Source organism: Lissotriton helveticus, chromosome 8 (genome assembly GCF_964261635.1).
Source record: "Lissotriton helveticus chromosome 8, aLisHel1.1, whole genome shotgun sequence".
Taxonomy (NCBI): domain Eukaryota; kingdom Metazoa; phylum Chordata; class Amphibia; order Caudata; family Salamandridae; genus Lissotriton; species Lissotriton helveticus.
The window spans coordinates 861,257,577-861,275,765 of NC_136069.1; positions in this window are offsets into that span (position 1 = coordinate 861,257,577).

An 18,189-nucleotide genomic window follows, 5' to 3' on the forward strand; every position below is an offset into this window, starting at 1 on the left:
TATATATATATATATATATATATATATTGTGTATGTATGTAGTTATCGAGCGCCTTCCTCCAACTCCGAGGACCACTCCCTACCTATGTTAATTTATGTTCAACTGTGTCAGCCAGCCTGCCATGGGTGGCCTATCGGCTGTTTACACAATCAATCAAAACAAAGTACCTCATGTCGTCCCACATATAAGCAATGATCATTGGATTAGATATCATCTGCCTTTTTGTAGTAGTCAGGGCAGGGTGAAAGGGAAATTGAGCAGTTGCCCTTGATGTAACAGAGAGAGTATGGCCAGTGCCACCCGTAATAGAAAAATAGGAGCTTCCCCACCTTCAGACAGTAGTAAATAAAACTAACATGAGTCTGCGTCATGATTTGAGTATATTTGTCTTGGGCACAAACTGACTGAGCTGGAATCCCGGCTACAACAAGGTTATGTAATTTTGCTAAACAAGAGAGGAGAAGAAGAAGACTGGTGTACTGTGTACTCGAGTCCATAGTGCTCGTATAAAGCCTGAAACTCCCACAAATATTAGAGGCCGAGGAAGTGGGAGGACAGATACATCTACAAATGTTATGTACTGTGATTGCTAGTGCTACTGTGCCACTATGTGTTGAATTCATTTTGTATTACTGTTTTGCTAAGAGTATTGGTAGCAGTCTTTTTTCTTTCTTGATATAGCTCCTCCTTCCCAAGCAAATCCAACCAGGAAGGAGTTGGCAGCCATGGCCCGGCGCCAAAAGCTGGAGGCTATCTGCAATGAATACCGGTGGCTGGTGGTTCTGGCGGAGGAGGAGGCGGCAGCAGCCTCGTCCAATCCCCTGGGCCCCGGCCAGGCCCCTCCAGCGGAACAACGCCACAGTCAGGCAACCGCCCACCGGCGCACTTCAACATCCAGCACTGCTGCCCCCGTGGATGCAACTGCAGGGCATATGCGCGCCGCATGCTCCTCCGAAATGTGTGACAAGAGGAGGAGGTAGAGGAGCTGAAGAAGAGAGTCAAGGTCCCGGAGAGGGAAAACCGAAGAGCCTGCCGCTAACTTAAAGACCCTGTTTGATTGCCCCTTTTTAATCTTTTTTTTGGTGGGTGGGAATTGGGTGTTGGGTTTTATTATTGACATTTTGGACATTGGTTACCGTTTGACTTTCTCGTTTTGGAGATTGGTTGGGGTTAGGGAGAGGGAAGGATCAGATGTTGGGGCTTTTTTACATAGTTTATTTTTGTTAGGGCATTAAATTATTTTTATACCTAAACATAGCATACATTGTGAATGTTTTGTGGTGGGGTTACTGTTTTACATCACATGGTTTCCTTCCTTGCTGCTGCAGGGCTGCAGCCAGTATTTGATTTAAATAATCTGCCGATTTTGTAACACACAAATAGATAGATGCGGTACCCATCACTGAGTGACTTGTCCTACTATTACTGTCAGTCTCTCCTACTAGTCCAATATTATACCTCACACAAACATCTTTTCTTACCTGTGATTGATGTTTAAGTTAGGCACAGCGATGGCTGCATGACGATGATGTTTTGATTTCCCAAGACAATGGAGATGCCATGCTTGTGGTGGCAGTAGTAGAAACTGGCAGTAGCATTTGCAAAAAAAGAAAATGAGACAGTCAGTCACCTGAGAGAGACTCTGGGAGGAGTAGTAGAACGAAGTAAATAAAACATAATAGTGACGGATATAGCCTAATACAACAAGTTACAAACTGTAGTTGTGTCAAGTTACTCGACACAAGCATAATCATTAGTGCTGTGTAGGGGGATGTTGATGAATCCAATCGATGCCGGAAATGAATTATGATGGATTAGGTTCCTTTGTAAATAAATTGACTTGCAATTTAAATATACTGAGCATGGGTGGGCACGCAGAAGAAGATCCTCGCCATGCCTTGAAATTGAATTAGTGTTGCTTTCGGCACATCTACCCCTGCAAGCGTGTAATCAATCACTGGTGTATATTTCATTTAGTCACACCTCAATAAACCAGACAGCCCAGTGGCAGAGGGTTAGGGTTTGATGAATGTTTGGGAAGGGGGTTTTGGGGAAAGGTTTGACAAAGAAAAACACTATGCATGGACAAACAACAAAACACAATCTTGCCAGATGACCATATCCATAAATCTGTTAAGGGAGAAAAAGGAAATGCATGCATGATGATGATATTGATAACTTGATGGTTAATGATAAGTAGTACGTACTAACTAATACTAGACAATCACACAGTACAGGGCAGCAGTAAATTATGCAATATGCCTTGCCTGTCTGCCCTCAGAGAGACCCAAATTATATACAGTTTCCGTTCTGTTGTACCAGGCTTACTTTTAAATATAGCAAAGAAAATAACAAAATAGCTATAGGGATGAATTATAAGCAGAGAACAAACATAATAACAACAACACACAGTCATAATGATTGAAGATAAAAAATGAATCAAATTATTTAAAAGATGATGAATGTTGATACTGTTACTGTATGTTAAGGAAACAGGGAGGGAGCACACTCCTGACCGCTCAGCCGGGTCGCCCCTTCACATTCTGGTCAATGCAGTTCGTACGTCTCAGGATAAAGTTCGAAAGTATTACACCAAAGTTGGTGCAAGCAGGTGCTGGGTATCAGGTGTCTCTAGACACGAGACAAGGCTCGTGTTTCTGGATAGTATCCTTCATCAGTAGAGAACGGGTTTGGGGTGGCTAAGAGGCTGCCAAATATTGCGGTTGATTCTACAAATGGGCTCCCTTGAGCCTTTAAGCTGACGAGCTTCTGGATGACGCACCTGCGTGCCGGTTAGGCATCAAGGCCTGTGACGGTTGCTTGGCGGCCTTCTTTTCCACCCCAACTACGTTCTCTACTGATGAGGGAAGATATCCCGAAACCCGGGCCATGTCTCAGGTCTAGAGATCTTCACAACAACAAGTACTTACTTGCACCTACTGAGGTACACCACTTACGAACTATACGTACCATAATCCTTAGGAGCGATCCGGAGGAGGGGCTAGCGGTGTGCGATCCATTGTGGTTGATTCTACAAATGGGCTCCCTTGAGCCTTTAAGCTGACGAGCTTCTGGATGACGGACCTGCGTGCCGGTTAGGCATCTAGGCCCGTGACGGTTGCTTGGCGGCCTTCTTTTCTACCCCAACTACGTTCTCTACTGATGAGGGAAGATATCCCGAAACCCGGGCCATGTCTCGGGTCTAGAGATCTTCACAACAACAAGTACTTACTTGCACCTACTGAGGTGAACCACTTACAAACTATACGTACCAGAATCCTTAGGGGCGATCCGGAGGAGGGGCTAGCGGTGTGCGATCCATTGCGGTTGATTCTACAAATGGGCTCCCTTTAGCCTTTAAGCTGACGAGCTTCTGGATGACGCACCTGCGTGCCGGTTAGGCATCAAGGCCTGTGACGGTTGCTTGGCGGCCTTCTTTTCCACCCCAACTACGTTCTCTACTGATGAGGGAAGATATCCCGAAACCCGGGCCATGTCTCGGGTCTAGAGATCTTCACAACAACAAGTACTTACTTGCACCTACTGAGGTGAACCACTTACGAACTATACGTACCAGAATCCTTAGGGGCGATCTGGAAGAGGGTCTAGCGGTGTGCGATCCATTGCGGTTGATTCTACTGTTACTGTATGTTGTTATCCTGGACAAATTGGGAAGTTGTATTTCGGCATTCCTTTGGTCCTCTCTTCCATGGATACTCCGTCCATCAATATTGGGTGACGCCACTGCCTGCCTGGCGGATGTCGATTTGTAAGGTGAGTGTGAGTTGTTTTTCCCAGTATTCCACAGGGTAAGGTCCTGCTGGTAATCGTAGATGGAAAGACAAAAGGGATATTGAAAACTCAAGGAGAAAATAAATGCATAAATTATGGTGGAGTGCAACAAGAACACGTTCAGTGGCGGCATGGATAGGATACATCATGTCTACTCTGTTTCCAGCATTAACCTACAGCAACAACAACAGGACAGAGCAGGCCCACGGCACCCGTGACCCATCCTCCATTTAGCATACATTTTTTGACAGAGGTAGACAAAGCACATATACAGCAACATAGCATTTTAAAAATTAAGTGACTAAATCAATGCACTGCTGTCAGTCATACCAGTACACCCAACTCGACTCCACCACTACACCGACATGTAGGTCTGGTGTGGTTGTTGTTTACCTTTTATGCCACTAATGAAATGCCCTGACATTCCCTCAATCATCTCCGATCCTACTCAGTGACTGCAAAGATATATGTCACTGTATCATCATCATGGTGTTGTCCAACTCAGTGTGCAGTGTACAGAGTGAGTCCACATTCCATACTCAAAATGCAATAGATCAGCCTGCAGAAGAAGTACAATTTTGTTATTAAAAAACAAAAGCGAAACATTGACTTGAGTTACTTTTAGTGTGTAGGTTAAATAATAGTACACAATGAATTCACTTCATGCACAACAAACAACAACAGAAATCACTCAGTCAGCGTCCAATGCATGCCATCATTCATTACCTGTTCCTTCTCATCTTAAGTTAAAGGGCAGTCTCTCTCAGCTCGGAAAGTAGGATAGCTATAGTAGTCATCAAGTTCCACTTAGTTATTTTGAAGGGGCTCAACGAGGCAACATTTTCGTTTTTCTACTATTCTACATCAAATCATCATCTGTCTTAAGGGTCACTGATTTAGGGCGAGCCAGGAGGATGGAGGAGCAGTACTCGGAGGAGTGGACTTCAGTGAAATGCAAAAGGCTGCAACTGCAATATGGCAATAAAAAAGACTAGAAGAAGGTGGAGATGGATTTGTTGTGATTCGAAGTTTCTAACCAGAAAGACAGACACACACAAATAAAAGTATATAATTGAGGAACGAAGTAATAAGTTCAAGCCTAGTTGTCAGGGAATTATAGCTCGTCCTCAAACTCTTGGGGTTCAACCAGAAGTAGGTAATCGTCATCTAACACACTACTTCCGTCACCTAAGTTGCTCTCCTCATCTTACTGCATTGATTCATGTATTGTGTAATTTGGTGGTATAAAGTGCTGATTCATTTTCATCATGGTTAACCTCTCCAAGTTTTTGGGCAAGAGACTGGTCCGTTTCACTGTTACAATGGCACCAGAGCACTGAAAACACAATCAGAAGAGACACTTGCGACAGGGCAAGCCAGATAGTTTATCGCCAGCCTTCTCAGCACTGGCCATTGGTTACTTTTCCCATACCAATACTGCAATGGGTTTTGATCTCTGTTGGGTCATCCAGATAGGCCTGGACCATCCACTCAATGTTCAGAGGTGCTGCAGTTTGTTTGGCATGCTTTGTCTTTGCATTATCAATCAATCAATCAATCAATGACACTTATAGAGCGCGCTACATACCCGTAGGGTCTCAAGGCGCTTAGGGGAGGGGGGGGTGCCGCTACTGCTCGAACAGCCAGGTCTTCAGCTTCTTCCTGAAGGAGAGGTGGTCTTGGGTCAGGCGCAGGTCGGTCGGGAGGGAGTTCCAGGTCTTGGCGGCCAGGTAGGAGAAGGACCTTCCTCCTGTAGTTGCTCTTCGGATGCGGGGGACGGCGGCGAGGGCGTGGTTGGCTGAACGGAGGTGGCGTTTGGGGGCGTAGAAGTTGATCCGGCTGTTGAGGTAGCTCGGGCCTTGGTCGTGTAGGGCTTTGTGTGCGTGGGTGAGGAGGCGGAAGGTGATTCTTTTGTTGACGGGGAGCCAGTGAAGGTCTCTCAGATGTCCGGAGATGTGGCTGTGTCGTGGGATGTCGAGGATGAGTCTGGCTGAGGCGTTCTGGATCCGCTGGAGTCTCTTCTGGAGCTTGGCGGTGGTACCGGCGTAGAGGGCGTTGCCGTAGTCCAGTCGGCTAGTGACGAGGGCCTGGGTGACGGTCTTCCTGGTCTCGGTGGGGATCCACCAGAAGATCTTCCGTAGCATGCGTAGGATGTTGAAGCACGCCGAGGAGACGTTGTTGACTTGCCTGGTCATGGAGAGGGAGGAGTCCAGGATGAAGCCCAGGTTGCGTGCATGGTCTGTCGGTTTGGGTGCGGTGCCCAGGGCGGGAGGCCACCAGGAGTCGTCCCAGGCAGAGGGTGAAGAGCCCAGGATGAGGACCTCCGTCTTGTCCGAGTTCAGTTTCAGGCGGCTGGTCGTCATCCACTCGGCTACCTCTTTCATCCCTTCGTGTAGGTTGGCTCTGGCGGTGGTGGGGTCGTTGGTCAGGGAGAGGATCAGCTGGGTGTCGTCGGCGTAGGAGATTATGCTGAGGTTGTGTTGGCGTGCGATGGCCGCGAGGGGGCTCATGTAGATGTTGAAGAGGGTGGGGCTCAGAGAGGATCCTTGAGGGACGCCGCAGATGACTTTGGAGGCCTCTGACTTGTACGGTGGTAGGCGGACTCTCTGTGTTCTTCCGTCGAGGAAGGAGATGATCCATTCCAGCGCTATGTCCTGGATTCCGACGTTGCTGAGGCGCTGTACTAGGGTGCGGTGGCAGACAGTGTCGAATGCCGCGGAGAGGTCTAGGAGGATGAGGGCCGCTGTTTCTCCGTTGTCCATCAGGGCTCGGATGTCATCGGTGGCGGCGATGAGGGCGGTCTCGGTGCTGTGATTGGCTCGGAAGCCGGACTGTGAGGGGTCGAGGGATCCATTCGTCTCGAGGAAGGCGGCCATCTGCTTGTTGACGGTCTTCTCGATGACTTTGGCTGGAAACGGGAGGAGCGAGATGGGGCGGTAGTTCTTGAGTTCGGTGGGGTCCGCTGTTGGTTTCTTGAGTAGAGCGCTGAGTTCGGCGTGCTTCCAGCTCTCAGGGAAGGTGGCGGTGTCGAAGGATGTGTTGATGATGTCTCGCAGGTGGGGTGCGATGACAGCGTCGGCCTTGTTGAAGACGTGGTGAGGGCAGGGGTCGGTCGGTGATCCGGAGTGGATGGAGTTCATCGTGCGGATGGTGTCTTCGGTGCTGATCGGGGTCCAGGCGTCGAGGGTGGTGGTGGGGGGTGGTTGTTCGGTCATGGTGTGCGTTGGTTGTTTGTTGAAGCTGTTGTGTATGTCCGCGATCTTGTTGTGGAAGTACGAAGCGAGGGAGTCGCAGAGGTCTTGCGATGGGGTGATGTCGTTGTTTCCTGCGCTGGGGTTGGATAGCTCTTTCACGATGTTGAAGAGTTCCTTGCTGTTGTGTGCGTTGTTGTCCAGCCGGTCCTTGAATGCAGTTTTCTTGGCGGCGCGGATCAGCTGGTGGTGCTTCCGAGTGGCCAGTTTGAGGGTGGTCCTGTTGTCCGGTGTAGGTTCCCTTCTCCAGACTTTCTCGAGGGCTCGGCAGTTCTTCTTGGAGCTCTTGAGTTCGTCGGAGAGCCACGGGGCTTTCTTGCTGCCGGGTCTGCTGGGCGGGGTCCTCAGCGGGGCGAGCTCGTCCGCGCAGATGCTGATCCACTTCGTGAGGTTGTCGGCGGCCTGGCTGGGGTTCGCTGAGCTGGCAGGAGGGTGCTGGCTCAGGGAGGTGGCGAGCTGGTCTGCTGTGATCTTGTTCCAGCTTCTGCGGGCGGCCTGTTGCTGGTGGTGGTGGGTCGTCGTTCTCTTGAAGGTGAAGTGGACGCAGCTGTGGTCCGTCCAGTGGAGTTCTGTGGCGTGGCTGAAGGCGACGTCTTTGCTGGATGAGAAGACGGCGTCGAGTGTGTGTCCGGCGAGGTGGGTGGGGGTGGACACCAGCTGCTTGAGTCCAAGATTGGCGAGGTTGTCGAGCAGGGTGCTGGTGTTGCGGTCGTTGTTGTTCTCCAGATGGAAGTTGAGGTCCCCCAGGAGGATGTAGTCAGCGGAGGGGAGGGCATGCGGGCTGACGAAATCGGCGATGTCCTCGCTGAATTGTGTACGTGGTCCCGGAGGTCGGTAGAACAGGGTGCCTCTAAGGGTGGTGTTCGGGTTGGTGTGGATCTGGAAATGCAGGTGTTCGGCGCTGGTCAGGGTGTTGTCGGTGCTGGTCGTGAGACGGATGGTGTTCCTGTGGATGATGGCGATGCCTCCTCCCATCTGGTTGGCGTTGCGGTCCCTCCGGACGATCTTGTAGCCCTCTGGGATGGCGATGGCGATATCGGGGGCTGAAGAGGCGTTCATCCAGGTCTCCGTGAGGAAGGCAACGTCAGGGGCTGTGGCGTCTAGGAGGTTCCAGAGTTCGATGGCGTGTCTGTGGACGGAGCGGGTGTTGAGCAGGATGCACTTGAGGTGGGTGCTGCTGGTGTTCGACTTGGCGGGTGCTGGTGCGAGGCAGGTCCGGATGCAGGTGAACTTGCAGGCGTGGCAGCTGAAAGGTCCGTGGGTGCGTCGTGGGGTGGCTTGGTGGCAATCCGGGAGTCGGCTGGTGTTGAGTGCGATGAGGGTGGCGGCGGAGTACGTCAGGCGGGTCGGTCGGGGTCTTCGTGGGCCAGGGGTCCTGGCGCTGGTCGCGATCCGGTCGCGGATGGGCGCAGACGGGCTTACCTTTGGCGCGCCTTCGGCGCACAATCGGCGTGCCCGCTGCGCGTGACCGCTGCGCGTTCGCACGGTCGCCATATAAGGCGAAGTGCGCGGGTGGGCGGAGCAGCACTGGACCTAGCAAGCTCTTGCTGTAAATACCAATCCTGTGCCGATTTCACTGGGGCTGATGATGATCCGGTTCTTGCTGTTGTTGTCCATAGTGTTGGTGACCGCTCTGAGCCAAACGCACTGCCCTCAGGCTCTGAAGTGGAACTTGACACCGGATGCCCTGCTGCAGTACTTGTTGTGGGCTTGAGTAGCGGGCCTTTAATTGCCAGCCGTTCATTTTCAAAGTGACTGGCTACCTCAGCTATCAAACTTTTGTACTGGGCAACGTCCACTTTTGAAAAAGAAATTAATGTCTTACTGTTCAGTGCTGATTGTGCTGTGGATCCAGAATTGTGGCACAAATGTAATGTTGTTCTTACACAATCTTAGTTTGCACCCTTCTATTGTCAGCTAAGCGACGGGATAAGCTCTCCTCCAACTCATATGCTTAATTTTTTTCCTCCACACCTATGTATGCTTCAGACACTTCCTTCAGCTGTTTATGTAGCATGTGCAACAATGGAATAGCGTGACTCATAGTACAGTCCTCCTTGCTGACTTCACATGTGAAGACCTCATAAGAAATAAGCATCTCTGTCAGGCATTCAACTAGGCACCATTGGTCCATCTGAAGGGTCATGCCTTTCATGGTAGCATCCCCTCTTCGCATGACATATTCATTGATTGGTCTGTACTGCTCAAACAGATGGTCCAGCATTGAAAAAGTTGAGTTCCAATGTGTTGCCACCTCCTGGATGAGTGCTTTGACTGGCATTCTATATTCACGCTGAATGATCCTCAGCTGCTTCTGTGCTTTAAAATAATGGCTGAAATGTGTGTATATTCTTCGGTAGGTGGTCAGTAAGTTGTTGACTATGTCTTCTTTTTTCAGAAAGTCTTGAACAATAATGTTAATGCAGTGCGCCAAACATGGGACCCTGAAATAGGCACCATCCTGCATGGCCTTACGTACATTACTGCCATTATCCGTGGCAACAAAACCAATGTTAAGCCCTCTTGGGTGCAGCCATTCAAAGACCTTGCTGTTAAAGTCTTCCAAAATCTTGCAGCAGTATGAGATTTCTCCATGGTGAACATGGCTACAATTGCATGTTTCTGGGTAGCATTTCAAAAATATCTATAATCCTGGACGCCTCCTGTGGTCTAGTAATCAACTGCTGCTTCGGTTTCCCCTAATCAGGAAGGCAAGACAAGCTGGTCGAGCACTTCCATACAAGGGCCCCACCTTCTGGAACACACTCTCGTTTACTATGAGGCAAAATACCAACTACCTGGCCTTTAGAAAATCACTGAAAACTCATTTATTTATGACAGCTTAACTCTCTTGTGCACCTCCTGACTCAGTTTTTAGGCATCTATGGTGAACCAAGCGCGGAGATACCCCTTCGGGGTTCGAATCCGGCGCTATATAAGCATATAAATAAATAAATAAATAAAATAAATAAGACCTGCTTCAGATATCTTTTCTCTAACCCCACAAAAGAGATCTAGTGTGCAGTGATGCACATGTAATCAGTAGCTTAGCAACTGATCCACATGTCTGTTGTCAGGTGGATATTGTGAACAGTACTCTACTGCAAAGCTTGTCCAAGCAACTCCAGCACATCATGATGTAGTGCTGGAGCAGCAACTCTGGCAAATAGGCTGGGAAGCTTCCATTTAGGGCAGATGGCTGACACAAATTCACGGACACCCACCCATTCCACAAAAGAAAAAGGGAGAAGGTCCAGCACTAACATTTTAGCCAGCTGCGCATTGTACAAACGTACAGTTGGGTGGTTGTGTTTGTACTGCCCCTCCGACCCAAGCATGCTGTCAATGGTAGGCTCAAATATTTTCCTTTGTGGTGCATCTGTCTTCTTGAACCCAGTTAGGCTCAACAACACACTATTTTTCATTGCAGTACTCGGTTGCCTTAGTGTCTCAGTCTGACTCTAAGTATGACTCATACTACGGTGCCACTGAGATGTTGCTGAGGATGTTGGGCTACAACTACACTCCTGGGGACAGGGCTAGAAATGTCTCCCTCTTGTTCACCTTCCACCACAATCATATATTTTTCATCCCCACCAACAGCAATGGGAGAAGTTTTACTTTTTTGCAAGCGAAGTAGGTGAGCCTCCCACTGGATGATGTGGTGTTTTTTAGATGACTTGTTTGGCCTCTGGTATGATCATTTGTTCCAAGCTTAGCCCGTCTAACAGTGTGTTGACAAATTGAGCATATAGCAATGTTCTCCTCCGTACTGCTAACCGAACAGAAGTCCCAAACTGGGACAGTGTGATTTCTTGTGCTTCTGGAGGTGCCACATTCAATGCCAGATGAACTGGAGGGTGGGCGTGAAATTTGACTCTGTGCACTTACAGTACCACTACCTACTGAGGTGGTGGTTGAGCTTGATGTAAGTCCCCGTCGGGCCTTAGCAAATGCAAATATGGAAGCTGGAGGTGGTGTTACCTGTCTTGGTGGTATTCGTGCTACATCTCTTGCAGCAATTTTTGATAGGGTAATAATGCACATGTAATCAGTTGCTAAGCTACTGATTACATGTGCATCACTCCCGGCATCTCCTCTGGGCCGGGAGTGATGTTCATGATGACTGGCTCGTCATCATCATGCCCCTCATCTACATCTACCTCCATAACTGTAAGGCTTTCTGGAAACTTCCTTTTCACTGGCCTTGTTTTCTGGCGTGCATCACTCTCAGACTGAGTTGGTGGATTCCAAGTGGCATCTAGATCAGCAGAAGTGGGGTATTGAAGAAGAAGTTGATGGACTAACCCTCCTTTTCCTTGCTGGTGGTCTGGAAGACAATGGATCTTCTAAAATAGTGACTTGCTCCTCTTCGCCTGCAGGAAGCTCGATTTCCTGAACTGCTCCTACTTCAAGAGGAACAACTAGTATTGTGGGCTGTGGTTGCGGCTGTTGTGGTTGAGGCTGTTGTGGTTTCGGCTTTTGTTGTCCATTTATCTGCTGAGTTACTGCCTGCGTTAATTGGGTACTACTTTGCGATAATGACATTTCAGCATCACTGCTCGTTAGTAGACTGGGTACCTCTGCAACACTCATGGGCTTGGGCCTAGGTTGGTGGGGTGGGCCTGCTGATGCCGAGGTGCTGCTTCCAGCTTGGTCTCCAGACACTGCTACTGCAGGCATTATTTTATGTTTACCAAAAAACATCCTGGGCGGCACACCAGTCTTGGTAAGTGCCACTTCATTCTTCTGTTCCTTCTTCTCATTGGCAACTTTCTTGGTACTGGAGGACCTGGAAACTTTTTTGGAGCCATCTTCTTCAGATGTTAGCAGGACACTGTTATACAAGTTGCAGAGATGTCTGTGGCCACACGTCACGTGACATTGTGCGCAGCAGGACTTCTGTCTGGCAGTGCAACGGGTGATGATGACACTTCCTCCTCTGTCTTTTTGTGCACCTTAAAAGCAAAGAAGCCAGGAGAAGAATATCAGTGAAATGTTGCATTTGTTGTTTTGGTTCAATTACTACTAGTACAAACAAACAAATATAACATATAACTTAGTGTGTGGTGGTCACACTTGTTAGTGATATAATATTACATTTTATTACCTTAGTTTAAGTTATAAAAAAAATAACAGTGTAGCCATTTGTGAGAGTTTAACAACAAGGGCTTTCATGGTATACTGTGTACACTCAGGAAGGATAGGAAAGAAGAAGAACAAAAACAAATATACAAATGTAATGGAAGTGGAACGTGTTTGGCATTTACTTATTTGCTCATCACGTCATTCAGGGAGCTGCAGCTGGCAAAGGGGATGGATGGAAGAAGTAAGCCAAGAGGAACATAGGAAAGACATGCAGGCACATATGTCAAAAGCAGCACACTACTAAAGTACCACCACAAAATTCCCACCAGCCACATGATTACTCACAGTCACAAGCAACAAGCAGGAGGCCTGAAAAACAATGAACTGAAACAGGCCTATAATAGCCAAGCTAAGGATGCATGCTAATTGCTAAACAACACTGCTTTAATGCAATAAAATGCAAAAATGAAAATCCACAAGGCTAAACAAGGTGTGCAAGTCACACAACATTCACACCACACACAGCAAAGGCATTTATTTAAAACACACCAAAAAAGTGAATAAAACCCCCAAAAACACATTTTGCAATTCAATCCAATGCTATCCATGCCCTAAATGATGTTTAAATTCAACAGAACACACAGAAACAGTTGTTTCATGCACCCATGACTACCTCTCTGAGCCTACTGGATGAAGGGCCTGTTGGCAGACTAGGCCACAAGCTTGCAGGCCTATGGCAAAAGCACACTGCCTGGCTTTAATATGGCCACCAGCCTCATGACCAGGCCCACAACAACAACAAGAAAGGAAAGACAGACAATGCAGGCCTACTATGGCAAAAGCACACTGCCTGGCTTCAAAATGGCCACCAGCCACATGGCCAGGCCCACAACGACAAAAAACCTAGGCCAAAAATTAACAAAAGGTATGCAAAAAAAAAGGACACCTCGCACAAAAAAAGTACAGCCAAATGTCAATCTGAGGAGTTTTTTCATCCAAATCATCAGTGTAGTGAAGGTTTTATGCTGCTTGAGATATTATTCTTCTCCAGATTGCAAATTTTGCGTGTTTGACATCGGGAGCTTCACTAAACTTCCGCCGGATGTTCGATGGCGTGGCCGAATGAGGTGTTCGCAATCGCACTCTCTTGCGGTGTCAGGGGGCACGGCAAATGATGTGTTCGCGATTGCATATACTCTCGGGATCGCACAGCCGGTTACCAAAATCTCGTTTGGCACGTGAACGGATAGGAAACTCATCGGCGAATGCAAGGATCCCGGTAAGTAGCTATTGTGCGTGCAAATACACATTTTTAAAACACAAACCACGAAATGATGCCGCTACGCTGCAAATTGCGGAATTTCCGGTAATTCAGCGTTCTCCGCGGAACACAAAATTGCTGAAATTCTGCAAATTCCGCAAGGAGAGTGGATTTTACCGCCCAGGGTTAGTCACCCAGGTCCCTGTCTTCCTGTATGTCTTCCTGGGTGTTGGCAATGGGGCAGGCATGTAGATAAGGATATTGTTCCATAGATTTATTATGCCTATAATCCTTGAGAGTGCTTCTTTGATGGCGTTCTGAAACAGTCCTGCCACAGAGGAGACTCCGGAGCTCAGCCGCTTGTAATGCCAAAGCCCCACATGCATGGAAAATGTTGGGATGTATCAACTTTCCGGTGTTGACTCCAACTGGTGGTGTCCTGAATTTAGGTCTAGCTTTGAGAACCATTGGGTTCCATTCATGTCTGCAATGATGTCATCCATAGTTGGAGTAATCTGTTTTTATCTTCGGATGGCTTGGTTTAGCAATCTCATGTCTTTATATAGTCTTATTGCACCAGACTGCTTAGGTCTAGGCGCAATTACAAGTGGGGATACCCCTGGAGTGAATCCAGACACCTTCTCAACGACCCTTGTCTCTCCAGTTTCTGCAGATCCTTCTCCACTAGCATTCTAAGATGGAAAGGGACTCTTAAGTGATGAAGCACCGTGGGCTTTATAGATTTGTCAATGTGCAGAGTGACTTGGCAATTTTTAAGTTTCCCTAGTCTGTGGAACAGTTGAAGGAAGTCTTTCAAAATATCGTCCACATGAATTGAATTGAAACAGCATTTCTAAATTGAATTGAATTGAATTGAAACAGCTTTTCTGAAGCGCGTGGTTACCCGAGGGCATCCCAGCGCTACTATCAGCGCATGAGTGCATAAGTGCATGAGAGTCATGGATCTGCTTTGCAAAGAACACCAGTTCTAGGTTGTTAGACCTGTCAGCTCAAGGGTGGTCTTTCCCTGTGATTGATTTTTTTGCCCTGGCCTCATTTTTTCCACCTATTTTTTGTTGGCCCTTGGGTCTTCGGGCACCTTTTCACAGCTAACCTGTGTTAGGGTGCAGGTGCTCTCTACTTTCAACATGGCTGCCACTGGCCCCTGCTACTGCAGCGGGGTCTTTTTAGTGTAGCACCCTAGTTGCCAGGAGCAGGCTGGGTCCCCATACAATGTTGCAATGCCAGCCACCCAGCCCCTGTCCATAGTTAGAGTGGGGAAGCTCCTGGAACCTTCCAGAAGGAAGGCGGACCTGATTTTTCCCGCCTTAGAGAGTGGTCACCTGACCTGGGCATATATAAGCCAGGGAGGGAACTTTTTCCAGTCAGTTGGGGCATCACTGACCTGGGGAACCCACGCAGGATTTTTAGGCGGGAGGGCCTAGTGAGGAACCTATGCTACTGGGAGTGACAGGATGCTGCCTCTTAAGCTGGGTGAGGTGTCCAAAGCTAGCCCCCTGATCTGGCCCAGTGGTAGGGAACCCCAGGGCCCATCTGCAGTGACTGAGGAGAAATTCTTCAAGCCCTCAACTCATCACCCCCCCCTCTTCAACTTCAAGAAACAAGCAACTAAGGGAGCAAAACCATCCAAGCCCCAAGAAACCTGCTTCCTGAGACCAGGTACTGGACTGAGCTGCCCTGCGCATCCCCTGCCTTCAGCTGGGCCTACCTGTCTCCCCCTGTCTGAACTGTGTGACAAGCGCTATAAATTGTCCCCATCCTGCCTGCAGTTCTGACTGACTAACTTGTGGAGCGCTGTAATCTGCCCTCCTGCCCAGCGCTGTGTCAGAGGCTGCCTGCCCTGTCAGGGATCGTCAAAATTGCCTCCCTGTCCTGCCAGCACCTAGCGCTGAGAAGCGCCCCCAAGCGCTGTACCTGCCTGCCTGAGGAGGCCCCATGTCACCGCGGCATCAGCGCTGCCCACGCGACGCTTTTGAGGCGCTGCCGGCCTGCCCTGGGGCTGCCTGCCTGCGCGCTGTGTCCAGCGCCGTGTTCGACCCCCTCGGCGGCCCTCAATGCCAGGAGAGGGCCGCCGCATTGAATCCGTCAGTCCGCGCTAGGCCTGAAGCCTGCCTGTCCCCAGTCACGTGAGTGGGAGTGCCGCCGCGTCATCGGCCGCACCCCCGCCTGATCCTCGCAACCATTGGCTGCCCAGAACGAGCCCTTCTTCCGAGGCCCGGCACCCGGAGAAGAATTAGATCGCCGTGGAGGGGAGGACGAGGACCTGAGGAGCCCCCTCCACTGTGCCCCGCGAACCTCCAAAGAGCCTTGAGCCCCGAGGGCTCGACCTGCCTCGCCCCCAGCGCTGGTGCCCTAGCGAAGTACCTGCACCGCGCTGGGGCAAGGGAGGCTCCGGGAGGGACGGAGCCCCTCCCTTCTGCACAACATCTCCGCAAGGTCCCCGGAGGGTCGAAGAAGGGAGGTAACCCCCTGGGGAGGAGGGCGGTAGGCCGTGTGAGGCCCGAGGTCGCCCCTCCCCCGGGGTTAACTGTGACTGGGCCCTGTTGGCCCCTTTCTGAATGTGCCTCAGTTTATTGTTTTGCCTACATATTTACAAGCCTGAATTATTCTTCGTGAACCATATTTATAAGCCTGAATTATTCTTCGTGAACCATGTTTACAAGCCTGAAAGGGTTAGAGTGAACCATGTTTACAAGCCTGTTAATTGAGAGGGAGAGTCACTTCACTGTACTGAATTTTCTTGCAGAGGTGGACTTCCATAACATTCTGATGATCTGATCTAGGTCGCAGCCGACCCATATTCACAAGAAGAAAGGCTTGTCACAGATGACTAAAGGCTGTATTCTTTGAAGTTAAGTGTTAGACTGATAAGTACTTGCTGATATGTTTTATTCCTTTCTAGGAAAAGCGTCCACGAGAGGTTTGATGTGCTACTTAGATGCATTAGAATTGTCGCTTCTTGTAGGATCCTCCAGGTTTTTACCATTACCCCTTTGCCTGTCAAAGAGTCTGATGCGACAGGCGGGGTCAGTTGATGTTTCATTGCATAGATGAGCTGGCTGTAGTTTAATGAAAAGCTTTACTGAAATGTTTACTCTTCACAGGAAATGCAACCTGCACGTGATTCCTGAAATGTCTTAATGAAATGTTTAACTGAAATGCGAATGAATTACCAATGCCTTGCTCTAATTGAAAGCCTATATAAAAGATCTTGATTTTTCAACTACAACATCTGGTGTGGTCTCCATTATTGCGCCACTGTGTGTTTCATTGGATGTGTGTGTTAAGTGGCTGCTTTACACAAAAGCCCCTGGCCGCCTTCCTGCTCGAGCCATGCTACCCCCCGGAGAACTGGCAGTCCCAGTTCTTACATTGGTGGCAGCGGTGGGATCCAGGACCTGTAGCTACCTAACACCCTCTAGTGGGACAGAGTGTGCACTGCAATTATTTGGACACCTATCGTGCTACAAGCAAACCCAATTGCTCACCACTGTCTAGCCTGCAGCAAAGTGTGTTGAACCATTATTGTTGCCTTCGTCCTAGAATTTTTCTTCCAGGTTATCTAGGTCCTCACCTGACAGAATGGAGTTCCAGCTGGCTGACCTTGATAGGTACACGGCAGTGCAGTTAAGGGAGTTTTGTCAGGGGATGGGGGTGCCTGTGGGGACAAGAGCTGTAAAAGAAGAGCTCCGTACCGCCTTAAGGGCATGGGTAAGGGCCCACCCAGAGGAAGAAGAGGATGGGGAACAGGTCACCCACGGGGAGGTGGACACTCAGGAAGACCCAGGCCTGCTCAACATTGACATGTCAGATAATTTGTTGCCAGGACCACGTTCCAGGGCAGGGAGCAATGTATCTAGGGAGAGTGTGTCACCGCAGGAGTACGAGGACAGGAGGGAAGAGAGGCGATTGAAGTGGGAGCTTGCCAAGTTAGAGCACGAGAGAGAGAGAGAAAGGGAAGATAAGAATCTGGCTTTAGAGAGAGAAAGGGAAGATAAGCAGTTTGCTTTGGAGAGAGAGAAATTAGCGTTGGAGGAAAAGAAGCTAGCGCACGAGCTGCAGCTCAAAGAAATGGAGCTGAAAGCACTGCAGTTGAGTGCGCCAGGAAGTCCTAATGGTGGCAGCGGACCGGAGGCTCAGCAGGAGCCCAGATTCTGGTTACCCAAGGAGGTGATAGCGAGCTACACCAAGGGGGATGACATTGCCAGGTGGTTGGAGGCGTATGAAGTGGCCTTGACTGCCCATGGGGTGCCTGAGAAACATTGGGGAGGTGGTTTGTATCGGTATATACCTCCTGATGTCAGGGACTCACTCCTGTATTTGGAGAAGGCAGACCAGTTTAGGTATTCCCCATGAAGGAGGCGCTTATCAAACATTTTGGCCTCACCCCTGAAAGGTATCGCCAGAGGTTTCGTGGCAGCCATAAGCTGTCCACGCAGAATTGGGGGGATTTTTTTGAGTATGCCGGAAAGGCTCTGGATAGTTGGGTGCGTGGCAGCGAGGTGCGTGATTTTGAGAGTCTGTATAACCTTTTTTTGAAAGAGCACCTCTTGGATAAGTGTTTTCTGGAGTTGCGCCAACATTTGGTGGACCGCGAGCTTACTGATTCCCGTGAGCTCGCAGAGGAGGCGGATATCTGGGTTAGCACCCGTGTGTCACACAAGGGCCCCGGGAAAGATGGCCCAAAAGGTGGACAGGGCGCCCCTCAGAAGAAAGAGGGTAGAGATAAAAGACAAGAGTTCTCACAAGGCCCACAAACTAGACAGTTTGGGAAA